Source organism: Oratosquilla oratoria, unplaced genomic scaffold (assembly GCF_046742065.1).
Source record: "Oratosquilla oratoria isolate Oo_2021 unplaced genomic scaffold, ASM4674206v1 SCAFFOLD53, whole genome shotgun sequence".
NCBI lineage: Eukaryota > Metazoa > Arthropoda > Malacostraca > Stomatopoda > Squillidae > Oratosquilla > Oratosquilla oratoria.
The window spans coordinates 1,820,001-1,830,000 of record NW_027467717.1 but is presented as its reverse complement, the minus strand read 5'-3'; positions in this window follow the sequence as shown (position 1 = coordinate 1,830,000).

The following is a 10,000-nucleotide window of genomic DNA, read 5'->3' as shown; positions in this document are numbered from 1 at the left end:
CCTGCTTACCGAGCCCTGAAGAAGCTCTGATTCAAAAGTGTGACCAAGAGGATCACATTCAGAAGAGGTGATGGCGAGCTAGTGTTAGGTGTGGAGAGGTGTAGCCCCTTTGCCGGGCACTTTGAGCAGTTGCTCATGGGTGACCCTCCAAGTGGACAGCTTCCCCTTGATGGTGTTCGGGTGGCGGTTCCTGATCCACCGATAGATGAATCTTCGCCCTCTCTAGCAGAGGTCAGAGAGGCTGAGTATGTGTGTGTGTGTGAGGGGGAGGGGGGTTGTTTCTAACCAATGATGGCGCCCGAGTGGTGAGGGGGTGGAGATGTGCTCGGCTCTCACGTGAGGGAGGGCCACGAAGATGAATCGAATCACCTGGCGACAGGTGAATGTACCACCCGGAACGGAAGGGGTTACTGTAGATAAGTCCTCGGCCACCGACGGGTTGGCATGGAGGCGAATAGAATAATTTGACGGCAGCTGGGATGTGAGTGAAAGGACCACCCGGCACACAAGGGGCAGATGATATATTTCGGGGACCCTCAGGTCGGTTTTATTCAGCTGAGGGAACTCCCTTCCAATATATATATATATATAAATTTATAGTTTTTTTCGCTTTACATATTCTATTTTTTCTATATCCATTCTATTCTTTATAATTTTCTTATACTCATTTTATCTTGATTTATTATTTGTTTATTTTCTATTTCTATTTTCTTATATAGTTATTTCAGTTTTATTATTTTATCTATATTTTCTTTAGTTTTTCTTTATTTTGTGTATATTCTTTATATATTCATTCTTATTTCTATACAGTATATCTATTTTCTATTTTTTTCTTATTATGGTGGCACATATATAGTAGAAACCGTGTTCATGTTATGGTTGAGTAATTGATCATTTTTCTGTCTGAATCGTGCCGACATCAGTTCTTGGGCCATTTCTTTCGATTCTTAATTCCGAAAACTTCTGCCTCGTTGGTTTTGACGGCGATGGTGGCGGCGCCGGCCGCCTCGCCCTTCCTCGCAAGCGCCTGGGGGGGCGTTGTAGTAGTAATAGTAGTAATAGTTCAGATTGCCACAAGCGCCAGGAGGGGCGTTATAGTAGTAACAGTAGTAATAGTTCGGATAGTCGTAGTCCCTTTGCCTTGTGTCGAGTACCTGTTCCCTCCTGATATCGTGGATTGGGTTGTGGTACTGGCGATGGGCATTGTTTTGATGGTGTGAATTGTGATAAAAATCTTTACTTTTTTGATAATTATTATAACCCCTTGTTTTAGCATTGCTGCCACCTCGGTGCTGGACGGGTTGGCTTGGGTTAAGATGAGGCTTTGTGGCAGCTTGGGCCATTTTTCTTTTTGCCTTTCGCTGAAGGGCAGAGTTAGTCTGAGGCTCTCTCCCGAGCTCTTCCTTCTTAACTTCTGCCAAATATGTCTTGTATTTTTGTGTTCTTCGTTCCTTGTGATTGGCCATTGTTTGTGCGTCCTGTGTGTGTGTGTGTGTTTGTGTGTGTGTGTGTGTGTGTGTGTGTGTGTGTGTGTGTGTGTGTGTGTGTGTGTGTGTGTGTGTGTGTGTGTGTGTGTGTGTGTGTGTGTGTGTGTGTGTGTGTGTGTGTGTGTGTGCGTGTGTGTACCTCTGTGTATGTGTGTGTGTGCGTGTGTGTGTTTGTGTCTGTGTGTGTGTATGTATGTATGTATATGTGGATATATATATATGATTATATATATATATATATATATATATATATGTATGTATATGTATATGTATATATATTGTAGAAGAGAAAAAGCGAGAGAGAGAGAGAGAGAGAGAGAGAGAGAGAGACAGAGAGAGAAACTTCTAGTCCAGTTCACCACCACATACCCTACATACATAGTGGCCTCAATGAAACCACCTGCTGCCCCAATCTCATTTGACCAGCTCGTTAGAAGGAAGGCGTGCACCTTATTCGAAGACAAAAGAAGAGTGTCCAGAGGATTTTAAGGAGTGCCAAAAATGATCAACAGTTCTAAGGCCATTCTTCAAGGCTTCGGCAAAGCCGTCTGTAGAGCTTCAAAAAAGATTCGCTAGACTTTGCGAATCCTTTGCAGCTGTGGACTCATCGCACACCCAGCTATAGAAACGCCTCTAGAGGACTCGAACGTACTGCTGGACTTCGATGAAACTTGTCCAGTAAGCAGCCAGCTAGAGACCAATGGAGATAACGAAAAGCTCCAGCAACCCGAGGGCAGGGAGAATCTTCTCGAAGAACCCAAGACTCTTCAAGTCATCGAGAAGACTTCGCCCACTGAACAAGACTCTTTCCAAGTGCCTTCCGACGGGACTCAAGATCCCAAAATTCTAGAAGAGACTCCTCCACCTTCTCAAGAATCATACAAAGAGGATATATCATCCTTGCGGGTTGAGGACAACAACCAAAGCAAACAAAAGGAAGACAAGTCCACTCAGCCCAAGGAAGTCACTGCACTGCTTCCACAAGCTTCTGGGGGTCAAAAGAACGGCCCAAAAACAGGAGAAAGAACAGTGCCCTCAACTTCCACTCATGTGCGTCTTAAAAAATCGTTCCAAAATGTGACACAGAACGCAGAAACAATGGCCCCTCACAAGGAACGAAGAACAAAAAAATACAAGACATATTTGGCAGAAGTTAAGAAGGAAGAGCTCGGGAGAGAGCCTCAGACTAACTCTGCCCTTCAACGAAAGGCAAAAAGAAAAATGGCCGAAAGTGCCAGAAAACCTCATCTTAACCCAAACCAACCCGTCCAGCACCGTGGTGGACGCAATACTAAAACAAGAGCCTACAATAATTATCAAAAAAGTAGAGATAATTATCATCATTCACACCATCAAAACAATGCCCATCGCCAGTACCACCACCCAATCCACGATATCAGGAGGGAACAGGTACTCGACACGTGGCAAAGGGTGTACTACGACAATCCGAACTATTACTACCATTACTACTACAACGCCCCCCCAGGCGCTTGCGATAATCCGAACTATTACTACTACAACGCCCCTCCAGGCGCTTGCGAGGAAGGGCAAGGCGGCCGGCGCCGCCACCATCGCCGTCAAAACCAACGCGGCAGAAGTTTTCCGAATTAAGAATCGAAAGAAATGGGCCAAGAACTGATGTCGGCACGATTCAGACAGAAAATTGATATATTACTCAACCATAACATGAACACGGTTTCTACTATATATGTGCCACCATAATAAAAAAAAATAGATATACTGTATAGAAATAAGAATGAATATATAAAGAATATACACAAAATAAAGAAAAAAAAGAAAATATAGATAAAATAATAAAACTGAAATAACTATATAAAAATAGAAATAGAAAATAAACAAATAATAAATCAAGATAAAATGAGTATAAGAAAATTATAAAGAATAGAATGGATATAGAAAAAATATATTTATAAAGAGAAAAAAACATATAAATTTATATATATATATTGGAAAGGAGTACCCTCAGCTGAATAAAACCGACCTGAGGGTCCCCGAAATATATCATCTGCCCCTTGTGTGCCGGGTGATCCTTTCACTCACATCCCAGCTGCCGTCAAATTATTCTATTCGCCTCCATGCCAACCCGTCGGTGGCCGAGGACTTATCTATAGTAACCCCTTCCGTTCCGGGTGGTACAGTCACCTGTCGCCAGGTGATTCGATTCATCTTCGTGGCCCTCCCTCACGTGAGAGCCGAGCACATCTCCATCCCCTCATCACTCGGGCGCCATCATTGGTTAGAAACAACAACCCTCCCCCCCCCACACACACACATACTCAGCCTCTCTGACCTCTGCTAGAGAGGGCGAAGATTCATCTATCGGTGGATCAGGAACTGCCACCCGAACACCATCAAGGGGAAGCTGTCCGCTTGGAGGGTCACCCATGAGCAACTGCTCAAAGTGCCCGGCAAAGGGGCTACACCTCTCCACACCTAACACTAGCTCGCCATCACCTCTTCTGAATGTGATCCTCTTGGTCACAGTTTTGAAGCGGAGCTTCTTCAGGGCTCGGTAAGTAGGCCTGAGGTCATTTGCATTAAGATGGCCCTAGACATCCTCAGCGATTCCCCTAATGTACATCTCCTTATCCATTCTCATGGGAGCTTTAGTCCCCCGTTTCTGAGTTTTATATTGGTCCCCAGCCATTCTGGCAGCACGGCCCAACTCTTTACTCTTCAGTATCTTCCGCGACGCACAATAGTCAGATTCCTTGATTTTGTGAGCAAAAATAAAAAAAATCAGTGTGACAATTTTGATCAAAAGCTGCTTGTTTATTGTTGGAAAGTATATATATGTTATCAATTTTTATGGAAGAAAGTATACGCTGGACTCGACGTTCGTCAATTTATTCCGACGTTTCGAACCCTGTCCAGGGTTCGTCTTCAGGGTAATACAGTGGTAACCATAGGAAATGTACATACATAGGGGATACCTGGTGCACTGGGACAGGTCTTCCCAGTAACCGTTAAATTCAAACACCGGTAGAACATACCAAAAAACACAAAAAACACACAAATGAAAAACAAAACAAAAATATTAATCAAACTATAATACAAAATGTGCACGCTGTGACGTTCCACAGCGTATTGTTGTGGAACGTCACAGCGTGCAGCTTTTACAGCCAATCTTTGGGGGCATTTTTCACACTACATTTTGTTTTCTTGTTTTAATGTGAACTCCTTTTTGCATGTTTATTTTATTGATGGGTTATACGTTCTTCTTCTTGTTCCAATTTCTTTGTTCTGTGACGATGCATGCTACGCGTGACATTTGTTCCAGGGAGTGCATTGTGGTGCGGGCCCATCGGCAGCGGGTTGAGTTATCACAGCCATCACTGTATTTCTTTATTTCTTTATTTTTCTATGGTAAACTGTCAATGTTTTTAAGGTAGCATTGCACATTTTGTATTATAGTTTGATTAATATTTTTGTTTTGTTTTTCATTTGTGTGTTTTTTGTGTTTTTTGGTATGTTCTACCGGTGTTTGAATTTAACGGTTACTGGGAAGACCTGTCCCAGTGCACCAGGTATCCCCTATGTATGTACATTTCCTATGGTTACCACTGTATTACCCTGAAGACGAACCCTGGACAGGGTTCGAAACGTCGGAATAAATTGACGAACGTCGAGTCCAGCGTATACTTTCTTCCATAAAAATGGTTCCTGGACTCCAGCTATTTTCGAATATATATTATCAATATACATGAAAAATTTAGTTATATTATTAGATTAGGGTGAAAAATTAATAATACAATATACTGCATTTTAATCAACTTGCTCTCACAAATGTCATGCTGTCTTCAGGCGCCCAATAATGAGACAGGAACAAATATGCACGACTAAAGAGTATATATAATAACCAGGAAAAGACTTATGTATATGCTATACATCATTATTATATATTTCAAAACATTAAAAACTTTCATATATTCAATACTTTTCAAGCAGTGTAACACAAAATAGCAGTTAGATTATATATTTACCTGTCTAATAAAGCATAAAATGGGTGCTTCTTCTCGCAATATCTTAAGAAAGCGATATTTAAATGACAACTGTCTCACTCCTGCACGCATGTCCTTTTAAAAATACTAACTATGGTTGATGGGAAGGTTTTTCAAGCACTAACGAACACACCACCAACATCATCATGCTATATCTACAAACCAAGGACAAATCCATCAGCCATAATCAACTTGAAGGAAATGCGAGAAAAATATATGGGCGAAAATGGGTTGTTACAATCCTTAGATTTCTGATCAACTATTTGGACAATCCAACTACTGTCCGACGCCACACCACTACTCGACCTTGGGCGCTCTCCAACGCACTCCTCGTCAGCTTTCAGAGTTTCGCGTCTCAAAGTGTCCCATAGTTGTTCAGGGTCCTCGAGAGAGCCAAGTGCATCAAACCGATTACAGATTGCTATCGCATACTCCAGGGCACACGCGCCATCCCTGAGTTTCTTTAGTTGGAATCCAAGTGGATTACATTTCGATATTCTCCTGGATTTGATACGTAGTATAAGTGTTGCGACCAAAACTCTATGATCGGTCCCAAAGGATTTAGCACTTCGATAAACACTGAAGTTCTGTAGAATCTTCCAATGAGCGCTGACAAGTGTGTGATCGATCTCCTTCACCAATCCTCTGGCATTACTCTACCATGTCCATCGGTATGGCTCTCGCCTCTGAAACCAAGAACCGCCAATCCTCAGCCTTCTAGACTTTGTAAAGTTCGTAAGGAGAGAACTGTTGATATTACTGGTTCTAGAACCATGGGGACCAGTATATCGTAGCCAGTTCTAACGGTGCCAGTAACCACACTGAGGTCGCCCAAAACAGTGTGTCTTATTTGATATTATCTATTTTCTATTCATTTATCTATTAATGTATTTATTTTTTGTTACAAAGGATTACAAAGGCGGAGCATGCCGACAGGAGACCTTTTGATCCATATCTAGGTCGGATGAAAAAAAATAAATAAATAAAAAAAATCATAATAATAAATAAAAACTATAATAATGTAAATAACAAATAAAATACATAAATAAATGCATAGGTATAGTTGAATAACAAATAAACAGGTAAATAGTAAATGATAATAAATTGACATATAACTAATATTAAATGAAATTCAGACAGACAAATTATAACAAAACAAAAACAAATAATATAACATAAATTATAATCATTACAGCATCTTACTTAGGTATTTATCTAAATGATTCTTAAAGCTTCGAACTGAACTACATTGCACTACCTGGGCAGGAAGTTTATTCCATTCATTAACTACACGGTTGGCAAAGTTGTTTCTACCTACTTCCAAATTTAATCTATTTCCGGACAGTTTGAGACCATTGTTTCTTGTCTGATTTTCATTCAATGTGAAAAAATTTTCACTTTTGATGTTGTCAATTCCCTTTGAAATCTTAAAGACCTGTATCAAGTCACCTCTGAGTCTACGCTTTTTTAGGGAAAACAGATTCATGTGCTTAAGTCGATTTTCGTATGATTTATTTTTGATATTTGGAATGAGTTTTGTGGCTCGCCGTTGTACTTTTTCCAGTCTGTCAATGTCTTTAATGAGATTCGGTGACCATACGGAAACAGCATATTCCAAATGTGGACGAACTAACGATTTATATAGCTTGTTAATGAGTGATGGACTTTTGAAATCAAAAGATCGCGCAATGAGTCCCAGAATCTTATTTGCTTTCTCAGAGGCTGAAAAACACTGCTTGGATGATTTGAGGTCGTTACTGATAATTACGCCGAGATCTTTTTCACTATCCACTTTTGTTAACGAATTTCCAAATAACTTGTAATCGTACTTACTGTTATTTTTACCTATGTGCATTACCTTGCATTTACTTGTGTTAAATTTCATTAGCCACTTTTCAGACCATTGCTGTAATTGATCTAAATCTTCTTGAATATCTAATTGGTTTGAGTGATCAGTTACGTTTTTATATATATTTATTTTTTATAGTACCAATATATTTATCAGTCGACGTAGTACATGTTCTACCTGTAGTTCAAGAAATTATGACTTTTATGTCTTGAATTGTGCCAACATTGACTGTAATTAGTTCTTTGGCCATTTTTCTTATCTTAATTTTGGTTTTGATGCCGATAGTAACGGTGCCGGCCGCTTCGGCCCTCTTCGCGAGTGCCTGGGGCGTTGTAGTAATAGTAGTAGTAGTTCGGGTTGTTCGAGGGACTTGTCCCTTATTGGCATCGTGGTTTGTGTGGTACTGGCGATGAGCATTGTTTTGATTGTAGTTTGTTGTGGACTCACAAATACTCTGAATGTCGGGGTTGGAAGTTCAGGACATCCCGTATGGGTGGGGGGTCACCGTGAGTTCGACAGTTCCGCCTACGAGGTGGTGGTGGTGGTAGTTGCCTGCGATAAGAGAGGCCCAGCGACCTCTGAACAGACAAACAGCAGGGGAGTAGGGGGGAGGATGCGTGGGCGGGGGCTGATTGTTATTGGGTGTTTTACAGGTGGCTCGTGAGAGTGAGGTGGTGGGGGAGTGGGTGGTGGAGGGGTGGTTGTTTCTAAACCAATGATGGCGTCCGGGTGGTGAGGGGGTGGGTGGGGGTGCTCGTCTCTCACGTGAGGGAGTACCACGGAGATGAAGCCACCCGGAACGGAAGGGGGTTCCTGGAGATAGTAGCCTCTAAGTCCTTGACCAGCCTCGGGGTGGCATGGATGTGAATAAAATCACCTGACGGCAGCTGCGATATGAGGAAAAGGACCACCCAGACTCATCATTTCCACACCTTGTTACGCGTCCTTTGTCGCTCAACACGGCCATATTACGATACGGTGCTCAGTTCGTGTGTATGTGTGTTAGTGTACCCGCCTGCAAATAGACGAAAACATTCTATCACCATATATTTCATTTTCCCAATGGTTTCTGCAAATCATGTATATGTATGCGTATGTATACATGCACTTGTACATTTATAAATGTATGTATTTGTGTATATGGTGAATGGGTGTATTTTATATTCACATAAAACCATAGATGCAGGTTCATTAATACAAAACAAAAACGTTATCCTTTAAAATAACGTTCTTTTTCACTTCTTACACTAATAGAAAACGGCCAATCTACAGTCGTGTGATCTGAAGAGGATAACGAAATAAATAGTAAAAAATAATATCGTATCATCTTTGGCTGATGTAAGATACTATTTTTCTACACTAACTCGTCACACAGTAAGTGTTATTCTTGTTCTATAATATGTCTTTGTTAAGCATTTGTCTTTGCTTAGCAATTGCCTTTGAGCATATGTCTTTGACTGCAGTTGCCAATAAAATGACGGAATGGTTAATGCACAAAAAACATACATATCATACATACATATGTGTGTATTATTATTACCATCATTATTATTACATTCATCATCATCATCATTATCATCATCATCATCATCATCATCATCATCATCATCATCATCATCATCATCATCATCATCATCATCATCATCATCATCATCATCATCATCATCATCATCATCATCATCATCATCATCATCATCATTATTATTATAATACCCCGTCTGTGGTATTGGCTGCATGTTATTGTGGCAAAGTAGCATGCAGTTGATACTCTAGGGTCTATATGGGGCGCTCCTACGGACCAGAGCCACACATCATTTTGTCTATGATAGAGGAAAACTCTGTTCATAGAGAAATAATGACACTTTTATACTACGACTGTCCCTCCGTTATGCTGTCCCCCAACCCCTTGTTGCTGTACTGTACCATTTCTCTGAGTATTACTTCTCTGTTTTCGCCGACCCTGTGGTGGGGGAAGAGAATACTACCACCTAGTTTTTCCACTTGAGTCGTAAAAGGCGACAAAAAAGGGACGGGGGATGGGATTAGGAGTCCTACTACCTGTAGACCCTGAAAGGGGACATTCCTAAAAACAAAAGAAAAGGCATAACAGGGTCTGCGAGTTTTCCAACCAGTACCCAAAGGTTTGGGTCTTTTAATGTGCGTGGATGTGGTACAGATAAAAGTAAGAGGGAAGAGATTGGCAGTATGTTTATGAGAAGAAAGATGGACGTACTGGCTTTGAATGAAACTAAAATGAAAGGAAAGGGCAACTGTGAGTTTGGGAGTGTAGCTGGGAGGTACTCAGGAGTGAAGAGAGGACGAGGGAGAGAAGGGGTGGCTATACTAGTAAGTGAAGAGATAAGTAAGCGGGTAGTGGAGTGGAAGGAGGTTTCATCAAGGTTAATGTGGATGAAGGTGAAGTTGGGAAGGGAGATGTGGGTTTTTGTAAGTGCGTATGGACCTGGTAGTGAGAAGAGAGTAGAAGAAAGGGAGGCTTTTTGGGTAGATATAAATGAGTGTATAGAGGGATTAGGGAGAAATGTCAATGTAGTTCTATTGGGAAACCTTAATGCTAGGGTAGGAAATGAGCTAATAGACGGAGTGATTGGGAAGTATGGAGTTCCCGGTAAAAATCGTAGTGG